The 14795-nt window shown below is 37.2% G+C and overlaps 1 protein-coding gene across 1 annotated transcript in view; it reads left to right on the plus strand.

Annotated features, from left to right (window-relative positions):
• The first annotated feature begins 2223 nt into the window (after positions 1-2223).
• Positions 2224-14795, plus strand: part of NCMAP (non-compact myelin associated protein) — a 35372-nt gene continuing 22800 nt past the window's right edge. The window contains exon 1 of the mRNA XM_072419211.1: positions 2224-2858. The gene's annotated coding sequence lies outside the window, so the exon portion shown is untranslated. The remainder of the gene's footprint in view (positions 2859-14795) is intronic.

A 14795-nucleotide genomic window follows, 5' to 3' on the forward strand; every position in this document is an offset into this window, starting at 1 on the left:
ACATACAAAATAAGGTCAGATACTGAGAATTACACCCAGCATACAGGAGAAGAGAAGTGATACTGTGCAGAATCCACACATACAGAATAAGGTCAGATACTGAGAATTACACCCAGCATACAGGACAAGAGAAGTAGTAGTGTGCAGAGACCATACATACAGAATAAGGTCAGATACTGAGAATTACACCCAGCATACAGGAGAAGAGAAGTAGTAGTGTGCAGAGTCCATACATACAGAATAAGGTCAGATACTGAGAATTACACCCAGCATACAGGACAAGAGAAGTGATACTGTGCAGAGTCCATACATACTGAATAAGGTCGGATACTAAGAATGATACCCAGCATACGGGACAAGGGAAAGTGATAACACACACTAAACAAATGAGACAAAGAATTACACCCAGCATACAGGACAAGGGAAGTGGTACTATGCAGAATCCATACCTACAGAATACAGAATAAGAACAGGTACTGAGAATTATACCCAGCATACAAGAGAAGTGATACTGTGTAGAGTCTATAATAAGGTCAGATAGGAAATGCTTTTTACTCATCATCCAAAACACATCCGGTAATATTGCTGTTCTGTTACACTGACCATAAGTTACCCGTTATGGCCAATGATGCAATGTATGCAAGTTAGCAATAAGCAGTTGGTGTAATTATGAAGACACAAATATTGAGCACAGAGGTTGGATGAAGGATTAGAGAGATTTGGATACACATGGATTAGGTATTGTTCTTTATTTTTACAGATGGATAGGGACTGTAGCAGAACATGAACAGTGTCTGCACCATTCTATTACTCAGTAAGGCACAATAAAGCACTATATTGATTACCACAGAGGTGGAGTGATCTCTGATTCATCAAAGGAGAGCTGTGCCCATGGTTGGCATTTTTCTCATGTACAAAATTTTTTTGGAATGTTCTTACCTGGGGGTGTGGGAGACCTGGGAGACATGACAGGAAATGATACAAACAAAATTCATGGGAAAATGCCAAAAAGTTCTCTTTTGTACTTTGACTGTGTTTATACTCATATATATTTATGGCATATACTATCATTTATTATTAATAATTTTAATTAAGACATATTAACAATTTTTTTATCTTGTTTTATCTGAATTTATTATTTCTGTTCCTTTTCAAGAGCGTCTCTCACAAGGAAAAGAACAGAGGACATGCAAAGGTTTGCTGATAACATTAGGAAACATGATTTCCATTAATGCTAAACTGTAAGCAGCTATGAAAAAATACCATTTACCTCAGTCATTTATACTAAGGTAAAATATTGGAGATCCTTTGTCTCTTTAACAATATTTGTTTTTCTGTGCTCAGACCATGAAGGTGGCACAATCAGAATTCTACTGCTTTGCTTTGCTTTGTGTGGACATGATTACAGGAGGAGAGAGCAGAGTGATGACTTTATCAGTGTGTGGGTTCTTCTTTATTTTTCCGGTATAGGCTATGGACAGGTTGGTGAATGGTGACCAAATTGTGTTGCTGAAAAAGTGCATACATAATTTTGAGTTGTCACCATAAAAGGGAATGAAGGTAAATCTTTCAGCAAAGGTTCCTGGATATTAGGACTGAATAAACACAATTACAGATTTATTGGCAGATTATCAACTTATTTAATTAAATTTAGCTTTAGGTCTGGATTGAGTTTACATTGCACTATTAAATTCCCTCTAGCCATGGCCATTTTCCAGTATTTATCTGCACCCACAGACCAATGCATATTGTTCCCCATTCTAAGCACGATTTTATATAATGGGGACCAGAAAAATGCATGGACCATTACTATTTCTTTCTTGAGAAAGCTGTTGCCTTGCTGCCTATGGCTTTGGTACTTTGTGAGTCACTCACTCATAACAAGCATGCAGCCAGCAAAAGCAGAACGCCCAATCAGCCTACTTGTCCTGTATCATTAATTCAATATAATCCTGTCCTGTATAATTAAATTCAATGGTACTAAACCTAAATTTGTAGACACAATGGTGGGCTCCATGTCTTTCATTACTAATTTCCATAAAGCACTAAACCCTCATGATTTTTTTTTTACTGCTGATTAACTGGCTACCCCAGCAAAAATGAAAAGCATTTTTGTCACCGTCTCATTCTGCAGTGCAGCGCTGTGATCTTGTTTGACAAATGACATTTTTTCTTTTTGTTTATAATCCTAGAAATTTAACTTTTATTTGGAATGCAGAGATAACATGTTTCTTGTACAGCCACAGATCTGGAGTGACTGCTATATAGAAATATGACATTTATATTAGTTTAGGGGAACAAAGAAGCTTTTTAGACTTCCTCCTATTATAGGAACTGAGGAGTTTAGTGTTCAAAAAGCCTAAAATGTTGACTGCACAGCAAGTAAACTGCAGAAAGTTTTGTCAAATCATGACAGTTGAGCAGTGATACTGTAAGCGGCATGGGGTGGGTCTGTGGTTCATGGCAATTACCCAGAGGGAGGTGGGAGTAGAATCAGTCGTCTGTCTGCAACTACTGATTTACAGAATACACACTGGACAGGAGTGAAGGAGGAGGAGAGAGAGATTAATAAACAGCAAAAAAAAAAAAAAGTCACAGTACACCTGAACAAGGAGTGGTTGAGCCTGAAAAACAGGATCATGGCATAGTTTCAATATGGCGTTCTAGCAAACTCTTGTAAAAAGGGACTTAGTACATTTTCTACTGAAATTGAAAGACTGCCATCACTGCGCTACATAAGAATCGAAATCAAGGAACCATCATGGTGAAAAGGAAGAAGTGGTATTGATCTAAGGAATTAAAAATATCTCTGCCCAGAGGGCGAAGAAGGACAATACGCCTGCTCGCTGGAAGTGGAGGTGAGTAACCTTATTCATGTTCTATTACAGTTTCAATAGCCCTTTACTTTAAGTATGAAGGTAACTAAATATATTCCGAAGTGAAATTACCAAACTTTTTATGACTTCTCATTTTTTTAAAAATATTTCTAATGGGATGTAGTGATTGCTGTTTTTAGTTTACAGAACTTGTGTGATGTATGCTAAAAGTTTTTACTCTCCAGATAAAATGATTTATTTAATAAAAATAATAATAATATAAAGTTGCACAGAATTATAATTTGTGTATGAATTACCCAGAGAGAGGTGGGAGTAAAAAAGATATCATTTATCGGGAAGTATCAGTTATTTAAAGTTAGACACACAGGGACAGAAACTGATAACAATTTACAACCACTTTGCCCATTGTAAATATATTTCTGTTCTGAGACTAAAGCCCCGAACAGATGTCCGATGGACTTCAGATAATTGTTGCTGGAAATGATCTTTCATGATTGTTTTCAATGACAGATGAACGGACGAGTGCTGTACGCACAGCTCTGTTCTGTTCTACGGAGAGGAGGGGTAAGGAGGAATGAGTGGCACCTCACTGTGCTCTCCTCCATAGGAGTGAACACCATGGAGGAGTGATAAATGATGTTGAGGGACCACCAATTTTCACTTGAGACAAACACAACTATTCATCTTGGGCAAAAATCATCTGACGTGTGTACGAAGCTAAGCATATTACTAAGATCACAGGCTTTGCACATAGACAGTAGTTTGGGCATGTATACTGATTGTATGGTCAGTACTTTGCTGATCCCTACTTATCATTCTTATGTAGAGCTGAAGATATAAGTGGGTTCTGAGCACAGATTACATTTTAAACTCTCAACTACTTAGAATTAAAGGCTTCTCTGTAACACTTTTATAAGTATTACCCTTTCTACATGTATAATGGTTCCACAGGTTTATAATGAAGGTACCATTTACTTTGTAAAGAAAGGCTGAGAGGTATCAGGTTCTTTAAAGCCTCTGTTTTTGTTACATGCAATTCGGTTTTTTGAGTCCCTTGCACTGGCTGGCCTGGGGCAAATGCTTGCATTTAAAAAAAACTTGCATGTGTTTCGCAGGGTTGTAATAGATGCTATGGAGAAACAATCCTAATATATCTAAAAATAATTGTATCTAATAAATATAATAATTCTACTCATAAAAATACTTTTGCTCAATTTGAATTAAACAAATGTTTTTTAGGATAATGTGTTTTATTTCACAACTTAAAGCTGATTCCCAAATTCTATAGACACGGGGGCTGATGAATGAATGTTGTGCCATATAAGAGTATCCATGTAAGGTCCATGCTGTGTCATTGTAACCCTAGAAAGATTATATTGCCTAAAGTGTATCCATACCCATAACATTTTAGTTTTCAATAGAGAAGTCAGAGGCTTCACTGGAAATATACCTTAACTTTCTGTCTGGTCAAAAGGTCCAGTACAGGATGTGACTGGTCATTGACCAGTCTGGAATTTTGTTGTCAATTTCGTTGTTGCAGATTTCCCCACACTTCCTGTCTGGTAAAAGGCTTTCAAAAGAACAGGAAGTGAGGGAAAATATCTCCGGGGGTTCTAACTTTTTTTTCTAACTTGTATCCAAAGCTAAAAAAACTATCAGTAATAAATGAGTATTGGAGAACTTTGTATTTTTTAACTTTATATCTAATAATTCCAATAAAAAATATAGTAAAACATGGGGGGGCTTCTTTATATATGAGAAATTGTTTGTTGTTACTTAGGGCTGGTGGTGGTAAACTTACTTGACACAGGGGAACCCAATGCAGCCCCTGATATCCCTACAGCGACAGCATTAAGGCCACCTAATGTCTATTCCATGGCCGTGGTACAGAAAGGCATCACATACTAGACATGCAACAGTAGATGGTCAGGAACTGTGCGCATGCAAAAGAAGTTGGTCAAGGACTGGATACTTGCCACAGGCCTGTTTGGAGATTGGGGACTTTCTGAAAGAGATATTCAGAGACTTGGAATACCCTACATGGGACCGCTAGAGACCAGTACCAGTGCAGTCTCTACAATTCTGTTATACCTACATTCCATTTAAAAAATAGGAAATGATGACATTTTTTTAATTGTAGTGATATGTGAAATTTCACAATTTCATCATAACTTACCATGTGTCATGTGAAATGAGTCAGAAACAATTGCATCCAAGCAGGAGTGATTGGGCTGATTTGGCATTACCCAGATTAATGCAATATAAGAGAGAACATCCTGATATATATATATATATATATATATATATATATATATATATATATTATATATTTATATAACATATGAATACATACAGAAATATTCTGAGGGTCTGCATATTCATAATCTATTACGTATGGCCAACGTCTAGGTGAAATGAGCAGGTTTTGTTGTGTATATGCGGTCTGAATAGGAACAAAACAGTGTAAATACAAGCTAAGAAAGGTTTTTGCTGTATAAGTATGATATGTCAATGATGGCTATGTGTAGCTGTATGAACTGAAAAAGTTATGCTGCATAGGAATGTTCCAAGTATGGACAATGCTGTGCAATATGATTTGTGTCCAGTTATGCTGTATAGTGGTGAAATAATTAAGGCCTGCTCAATTTGTATAATATAAATATATAATATATGAATATATTAATATATATTAATATATATTCTGTTCAGTGCTATGCTTAAGGGGAGACTTCAGGAAGTTAAATACTCTTCACATACTTCACCTTTGGCTCAAACATTGGGAAGATGCCATTATACATACCTAGGAGTCCTTCACCTAACACCCTGTACTTCCTGTTAATATTTTGATAAAACATACTTTAAGTTGAACTCCAACCAGAATAATATTCCCAAGGGAAGGCCAGTGTCTGACCATAGCCCATTCATTTGTATCCATTTTTTTAGTATTGCATGTACAGAGCAGCTAGCAGCTTCTTTGCACCAATTCTCCTATGACAACCAACAACGGCTGCTCTTTCCATATGGAATATTCAATGAGTTTTACAATGGGTGCCTCACAGGACCCTTCCAACCTTAAGACAGACAGTCTGTTAATTAGAGGTGTGAGTGATCCAGTAGCAATAATACAGAAAAAAAAATTAGGTTTTCCAGCTCTAGAAACAATAAGGTTAAAAAAAGGTAAATGTTTGATTGCAAATGGAGATAGAGCACTTGTGCAAATGGAGGTCTAACGTTAGTTGAGCTCCGAACCATTTTCAGATCCACTTTGCTGCAGGCTGCATTTGTTAGAAGATAGTCAAAACTTTTCCTGTACATTCAGTAGGTTACAGGTAGTTTTTGGAAAAATTTGGCCCAACTTTGTTGGATTTCAATGAGCATAAGTCAACTCAAAGGCAAAAGACTGCTCACTTCAACAGGTCTTTTTATAAATACTCATTTGACATAAGCACAAAACACACATGCCACATGTTACTAATGTTGTTGTCTGCAGAAATTGTGTATTGTTTTATTATGGTACTTTAGAATGAAAACATAGGCATGTAAAAAGATCTACTAGAAATGCAATGAAGAGTTTTGTTGGCTACAGATTCTTCTGTTGTTCTCTACTTTCTTCGGTCTATATAGAGCTTCTTCTGGAGTTATGAACAAATGACCTTTACTCATCACACCATTGTGATTCAACTAGTAAACACTAATGTAATCAAGTGTGTCGGGGCAGAGTACAACTCACTTACAGACTTCTCTGATTTAGGTATCAGGATTTCATTATATTAAAAATTTGCAATTTTAGATCCAATCACACACCGGGCCTGAATTATCAAATTTCTCCAAGACTGGAGAATATGACTATCATGGGAGATCCTGGGGTATACAGCAAACTTGGATTGGATCTGGTCCAGGATTGAAAACATTTGCCAACACGTAACAAATCATTTTTAAAAAATCTATTTCAGGGTTGCTGGATCATCCAGGTTTACCTTTGTTATCTTCTCTAGTGTTGGAGAGCTTTAATAAATCAGGGCCATTATCACAAACACATTATATGCCAGAAACCTGCAGGTACATATACAGCTACTTCAGGTGGAATTTAAGATATAAAAGGTACATATTTAAGCATACTACTTAGACACAATTAATATTTATGTTTCCTTAAAGACAGCAAATTTTCATGGGATTTAAGCCACCTAAAGTTAACTTTAAAGCTGATGTTCCCTATAGCTGCTATATAGCAAAAACTGTTGTATCACCTTAAATACCTAACCTATTCTTGGTGTAGGGTTGTTAATGGTCCTGGCAGTTGCTGCCTCACATTCACTAATGTCCATTTGCTCCAGTGCATTGTGTAAAAATTGGTGAATCACATGTTTCAGAGCACTGCAATAGATTGTAAAGTACTATTGTGTATTGTAGTATTTTAACCAAATCTGCTGCATATTCCATTTTCTTTACACTAGGATACCTTGCAGCTCATATACATGACCGGCCTGCCTTTACACAATATACATTAACGTGTAACATATAAGGTATGTGGGTTAAAAGCAGTGCAGCGGACTTCCATAGTGTGAATGGAACCTTCTTGTTAGCTGCAGTAAAGAATGGGATCTATGTGATGCTACGTGAACTATTTTTGTTAATTAATTCTTATCAGTAATTGGAACACAAAAAGTAAATTAAACAGCTGCAAAATTATGATTAATTATTATGTTTGCTGTTTTTGTCATTGTGACATGGGGACTTTTTTTTCTTTGATATGAGATCAAAGTATGGTAGGAGTTACAGCAGAAAATGAAACTTTTGATTCTATCCAAGACTGGAATGTAAGAAACGTTAAATCATTTATCTAAATGCCTTGAAGTTTATTGATACTACTAGTTTTGCAGCACGAGGGTTAAGTTACTTTAACTACTTTTTCTACCATTTATAGAGCAGAAAACTGTCAGCTGGCAATGATTTTGATTGTACCCAAAAGACTTCTTCTTAACCCATGGAGCCTCCCAGTTCAACTGAAGACGTTTAGCATGCAACATGTTTTTTATTATGTGGACCTACTTAGGGGGGATGTTACATGTGGGTAAACAACTTGTATAGCATGTGATATGAATCTAAACAGTATGATGGTCTTGAAAAACACTTCTCTCCTAAAACTCCTTTGTAGAATAGTTTTATGGGAATAGATTCCCATTTATGGATTATTCACTACCAGTAAAGCATAGCGTACTTTTAAAACATCACTTTTCACCCTTTTTAAAAGTTTTTTTCTTCTAAAAGTGATATTTTACTCAGAGTTTGAGCTTAGCTAGCTGGGGCAATCCCTGATATTTTGCTATAATTCCAGATCCTATTCCTGTGCATTTGGTAATTTTAAATGTTCATGAAAATGTATTAAATATCCTCAAGGTAGAATAAGGATTCATCAATATCACCACAGCAGGTGTGCAGATTTGGGACTTTAAAGCTGAATTGCAACTTTACCTTCCATCTTGTTCAGTTGTACAGATTTCTCTCCTGTACTGAAAATGTTTACTGCATTTCAATGCACACTATAAGTTTTGCACGGTGTTCATTAGAAGCACATTTGCCCCCTAGCTTTACTGACCCTGGCCCATGCCTTTTATTTGTTGGATTTTAGTTTTTAAGTTTTTGAAGGCTTGGGGAAATGTGGGGAAATACCTAGGGAAGACAATAAATCAGCATATTAAACTTCAACATTTCTGGATTAAAAAAGGCTTCCTATTTGTGCTTTCTTTATAGCATTATCCTCCCAATTAAGTAAACTAATGTCACTGGTAGAAGCCTTGGATATAAATAATACAAAACTAAACAATAAGGTAAATCTGTAAGGAAATTAATACTTGACTATAGGTGTTACTTTTGTTTTCCAAAAAATCTGTAGAGGTTTTCTCTACAATAATAACAAAAAAAGATCTCAGATGCAGCTGTTTTTCACTGCCTGGCTTTCTTCTGTGCTGGCCATTACTTTTGATTTTCCCTTGGTACCTTTTCTCCAGTCTGCGGGTGCAACAAGCTCCATAGAAATAAACTGGAGAGCCACGTAGGGCTGTTAAGTTCTATTTGTCTATAAAAAACTTGTAGACTCATCTGTGTGCTGTAATAAAGGTGCCAGGAGAAAATATAAATGCTACCAAACAAATTTGAGAGCCAGGTAATGCCAAGTGGACATGCTGATTTTGGATAGGATAGATAAAGGAATCTTGAGAAAATCATAGTTTTCTTGTATTCAAAGTTACAGATATACTTTATGTGTGTGGGTTCTCGGGCATACTGTTAAAGCCCATCAGTGACGGGGCTCTTCACTGTTGAGAGCATAAAAATAGGTAGAAAGCAGTGTCAGGAGTCATTATTAATGCAATAAAGTTTGAATCCACTTGACTTTTGAAAAAGGGATGCTTGGGTCTGTTTATATGGGTTTAGGCAACGCTGTGCACATGGGATCGCACTTACCTTGCTATACCTCCCAATTTATATGCTACAGCCTCTGAAGATCTTCCTAATCTCCCCATATATATATACATTGCTATGGCATTATTTGTGGGTTTATTGCCAGCAAAAATAATAATCATCTAATTAGATATTATTGGTTAGGATATCTGCCCTAAAGCCATGTTAGGTAGGGTACCCACAGTGAATCTGTAGCTGGCATTTTGGGTTGTTAACTGCGCCTGCAAGTTATCAGCCCGTTGTTGGATTAGTATTCCTAAAAATCTATAGCTTCTCCTCTTGAAAGTTTATAGGTAGCCAGGGTATATTCTATATCAGGAGTCAGCAAACTTTTTGGACTACTAGGTCATTTCAGGAGGTCAAGAAGGCACACTAGGCCAGAAGAAACAAGGTGTCCAAGGAAAGGTTTTTTCCAACCATGACTGCAAGCGAGTAGCCACAGTTTTCCACTCATCCATAGTGTAGTCTCTGTACATGTGTGCGTGCTTGGCATCGAAATGCCCCTTGAGATTCGACCGCTTGAAAGTGCTGTTAGTGTCGTTGCACACTAAACACAGGGCTTTGTTGCCGCGTTGGGTGAAGAATAATTCCTCAGTCCATTCGGGGTTGAAGACGCGATGTTCAAGGTCAACCTTCTGGAGACTGGTAGCTGCGCGTTGCTTCTGCTCTTTAGACATAGTAATTGGGGTTACTGTGCGGGAACTCGATGATATCACGGGAACTCGCAATAACGCAACAATTCAATTAGGCCGGATCCAACAAAAAATAACTAAGGGGGACTTTAGGCCAGACTGGAATACTGGCTAGGCTGTATCTGGCCTAAAGGCCGGAGTTTGCCTACCTCTGATCTATATGGTAGGTAACACATTTAGTATTGTTCTCCCCGACAGTCCCAGTTTAGTTTAATTACCTAGGAAAACATTAATCAATATAAAACAAGTCAATAATAATAGTATTCAGAGCTGAAATCCTTCAATATAATTCTTTCTTTGCATCAGTGGAAGACATATGCTTTAAAAATACATTCAAATAATGCACATATATACGGGAAAGTAGATGTTCCTCATATGTTTAAACATACAGAAATACTTAATCTTGGACAGAACAGTTGTGTGATGACAAAATATAATATAATATAATAAAAATGATACGAAAATGTGTTATTCATTTGTGTGTATGTTGCATCAATATGGTTGTTAACAACCTGTCATTGGAATGGCAGAAGACCAAGGTAGCAGTTGAGAACTTCAGCCCTGAGAGATGTAGATGTTTGGAATGGAGGAGTTCTAAGCATTCATATAATAGGATACAGATCTCAGTAATATGCACCCAACAGACCACTGTGCTTCTGCAGGACCATAAATTACTGTGGCTGCACAATATCATGCACCTTGTATAAATATAAACCAGATCTGAATGTGACAAAGAGGACAGACCACATTTTAGGAAAAGGAGAAGTTGCTCTTAAGCAGAATGTGTTATTTAATGTACTTAAAAAGTATGAAAGCAGCAGCTTAGGTTCTTATTAAAAATGACCAAGTCCATTTTCATAATTTATGTAATATATAGTTAATGTTCAAGTTCAAAGTGATATATTTATAACATTAGTGCACTCATTTCTGTCCATTGCAGCCTTAATTCTTCCTGGCAGGGACTTTGCAAGCTGTATAAGTGTTCTACGCCAATACAAGCCTCTTCTCGCTCATAATATTTCCACTGCTGCATTGATCTGGCTGAAAGTGATCATGTTTCCTTGAAGCCAATGGATTTAAATGTGGAAATTGGACAGGGTGCTGCATTTTAATATTGTTTTCCTGCCTTAAAATTACTTCTAGACAAAAAAAAATATTAACACACAAATTCAACAAAGTAATGCAAAGTGTTAAAATACACCCCTACTCCAAACATTTTTCTTTTAGTATTGGACAGAGTGGGGAACATTTAAAACATCATTCCAGAGTTTATTGCTGTCTGTTTCCCTGTTGGGGAGATTAACCCTATGTTTTGTGATGATCAGTGTCACTCGGACACAAGCCGCTTCATAGAATATTCCAGTTCCCATTTAAACAGGAGGTGAAGGGAAATCTTCAAGGGCATATGTGTTTCAGTGACAACTGGCTAAGGGGTCTTTTTTATAAAGCAGTGAATCTGACATGCAGCTGACATTCACTAAGCTAGTCTGGAGAATCTTCCAGGTCCATGTGTTTTCATTTGTTCGAACACAAAAGATTGTTAGGTAAATGTCAATGCTCAATAGTGCAATTTTACTGACGTTAAAAACATTCCCTCTAACAATATGTTTTTTCTACAAGACACATACCCTAAAAATAGTCATAACTATAACAGGATAATTGCCACACATTTTATTGAAGAGTTTGAAGATGATTAAGAGAAATATGCTATCTGCAGACCTATTTTCATAGTTATCTAGCTAGGATGGGTTTCCCTAGTCCATCAAAGCCATTGCTGCCTCTACAGCAGGGGTCGGCAAAACTTTATGGACACTAGGCCATTTATGGGGTGGGCGGGAGTACATTAGGCCGGACTCTGAGTCCCACCCTAATGGCTCTGCCCACCACCAGGGAATGCCCCCTGAAGTGAAATCCCACTCCTCCATAGGCATTGCGGAGGAGAGGGATTAACCTTCAGGGAGCTTTCCCTAATTACCACAGTGGGGGAATATCAACGCCGGCCGCGGTAAATAGGGAAGGAACAGCAAGGATGTGGCACTGGAGCTTCGGCGGCTCCAGCAGTTCCTAACGCCCCCTGGCAGATCTGGCCGGCAACCCGCGGCTCCGGAGCCCTGGGTTGCCAGCTGGCATTAGGCCTTTAGGTCGTATTTGGCCTAAAGGCCGGAGTTTACTGACCCCTGCTCTACAGTGTGTAATACTTGGTCCATTATGAATATTTATACAATCAATATTTAAGAAATAATTACTTATCAGTGAGCTACTATAGTCTTCCTAAAATTTTGAGCACCTTATAAAACTAATAACAAGGTTATAGGCATTTAAATATTTATAGATTGCTGACAAACCATAAATTACCTCTGTAATTGCAGGCAGAGTGGTGCAATTCATCCTTAAGTTTACTGTAGAAGCACTAAATTAAATTACCGGTATTTTGTTCAGCAGCTCAGCTCACCCACCCACAGCAGTTACTTAAAACCTTCTAACCATCTAATTTCTAATGTAAACACATGAAGTGGAGCAGGGTGGTATGAGTTGATGAGAAAACAATCTGGATGATTTAAGTGTTTCTGCTATAATTTATGAGAATCCATTTCTCGATGCCCACAGTTACAGATGTTATTAGGGGTGTAGGGGGTTTGGTCTTGTTTTAAAGTAAAGCATACCTATACTCAGAATTTTCCCTTTACATAAAAAGGTAGAGAACCCTTTTATGTAAGGTAAAAATTCTGTTGTTTTTGTTTTTTTTAAGGTGCAACACCCATTTTTTAAGAAACAAAAGGGTGCAGCACCACACCCTAATGCTCGGCCGCCTAGGCAGTGGAGAATGAATGGGATCGCAAAGCTTCCCGGGATAGGCCTCATGCATCTTGGGCATGCGCAGAATGAGCCTTTATGCTCAAAGGGAAAAATTTGCCGATCTCACAAATTTTTTTCATACTACGTCACCCAATCTCGCGCCTGGGTCAGGTGACGTAGGATGAAGAACCCGGATAAAAGGACGAAAATGGTGGCTGCTGAGACAACGCCGGACCCCATGTCGGACACCACCAGAGTGATCGGACTGCCCTGCCGGATTAAAGGTAAGTGTGTTTTCTTTTTGGAGTATAATTCATCTTTAATTTAATGATTAGCAATATGTAAAAAGTTGAAAGTCCAATAGCCTGGATTCACTTTTTATGGTTTGAGTGTAATCAAACTTCTGGTATGCTGTCTGAGGGTAAAACACTCTAATCTACAGTAAGCTTGTTTATTTCCAAGAAGGACAAAGATCAGAAAATCATAGTACATGAACAGAAAATGTTGGGATCCCTACTACCCTGTGTAGAGAAATTCTAGGACCAGATTCATGGGCTAAAAAGCACATCAAGTGTAACCACATAAACCACATTTTCTTGTGGCCTTGTCACTAAAGCCAATTAGACTAAAGTCATATTGCTATACTATCAATAACTTATCTTCAAAGAAAGACATTTTGATTATTAATGAGTGGCCACTATTGATATTGTTTGGCTATATTTGTTTGGTCACATTTTGGTCTCAGAACATTATCAGATAGAACAAGTTACACATTAGTTAAGTAATTAACATCAAGAAAAAGCCAACAAATATGCAGAACATTACTATTGCATTATAGGTCTTGCAACATGACATTTTATTACTTCTTGGCTTGCATTATCAGAGTTTGAATTTACAATTCACAGAGATTGATAGAAACATTGTAACAAGTTAATATACAAGCTGGAAAGCTGGAGATATCGCATAAGAGCCATTACTACAGTGCAACACAAGTTAAATCTGATTGCAATCAATAATTAACATGTTTGGATTTTGTGCAGAGTCCAAACAGCAAACTGAAATATTACCATAACAATCTGTGTACAGAGTGCTAAAGCTTTGTAAGTTTCATCAGTTTTTTTCTTGACATTGTATGTCCAATCAAAACTTTTTACTTTTAGATAGGTGTAAGTTTAGTGTACTATACAATCTGAACTCCTGGCAGGTCCAAAGCTCCAACAACAAAAGACTGAAAGGTGCATGAACCTATTTAATGTACAGCGCTGCGTAATATGTTGGCGCTATATAAATCCTGTTTAATAATAATAATAATGAACGCGTGCCATTCTGCTCTATGAAGAGGGGAGGGAGGAGAGTGACAGAGCAGCACCCTGCTGTGCTCTCTCCCCTCCACTTGCATTGCAGTCGTTCGTGGATTTGCCAGGACGGATTTATTAACTATATTGGACGGGTGCTGTACACATGTACATGTCAAATTCTTATCTGAAACTAGCCTTGAAACAATAATCGGACAAGAATCATCTGATGTGTGTACCGAGCCCCTGAGGGCTGTGTCACAAAAGCAGTTTCAGAGGTCTGAATCAGCTACAACCCTTCTTATATTAATACAATTTCTATCTCCCAGCACAGTTATATCTGCAGGAAGTAAAATGCTTATTTATGCAGCTACAAATTGGTGGTGTCACCATCATCATCATCATTCATCAGAAGTTGTTGGATAACATGATTTTTGTTTTGCTAGCTCTAAAATCGGCCGTTCAATGATCGAGCTACAAATTGCAAAAATTGCATTATATTTGTGTGTGTGTATATATATATATATATATATATATATATATATAAAACACAGGTGTTCTAATCCTCCTCCTTTCTATCCAAGAAAATCAAAAACAGGTTGGCCATGATATTTATTTCAAATAAATGTTGTATACCGAACACATACATAAACATAATTTATCAAGTACGTTTTTAAATATTTATTTTTTATGTTTGTTCTGAGTATGCATTTTAC

Source organism: Pyxicephalus adspersus, chromosome 1, assembly GCF_032062135.1.
Source record: "Pyxicephalus adspersus chromosome 1, UCB_Pads_2.0, whole genome shotgun sequence".
NCBI lineage: Eukaryota > Metazoa > Chordata > Amphibia > Anura > Pyxicephalidae > Pyxicephalus > Pyxicephalus adspersus.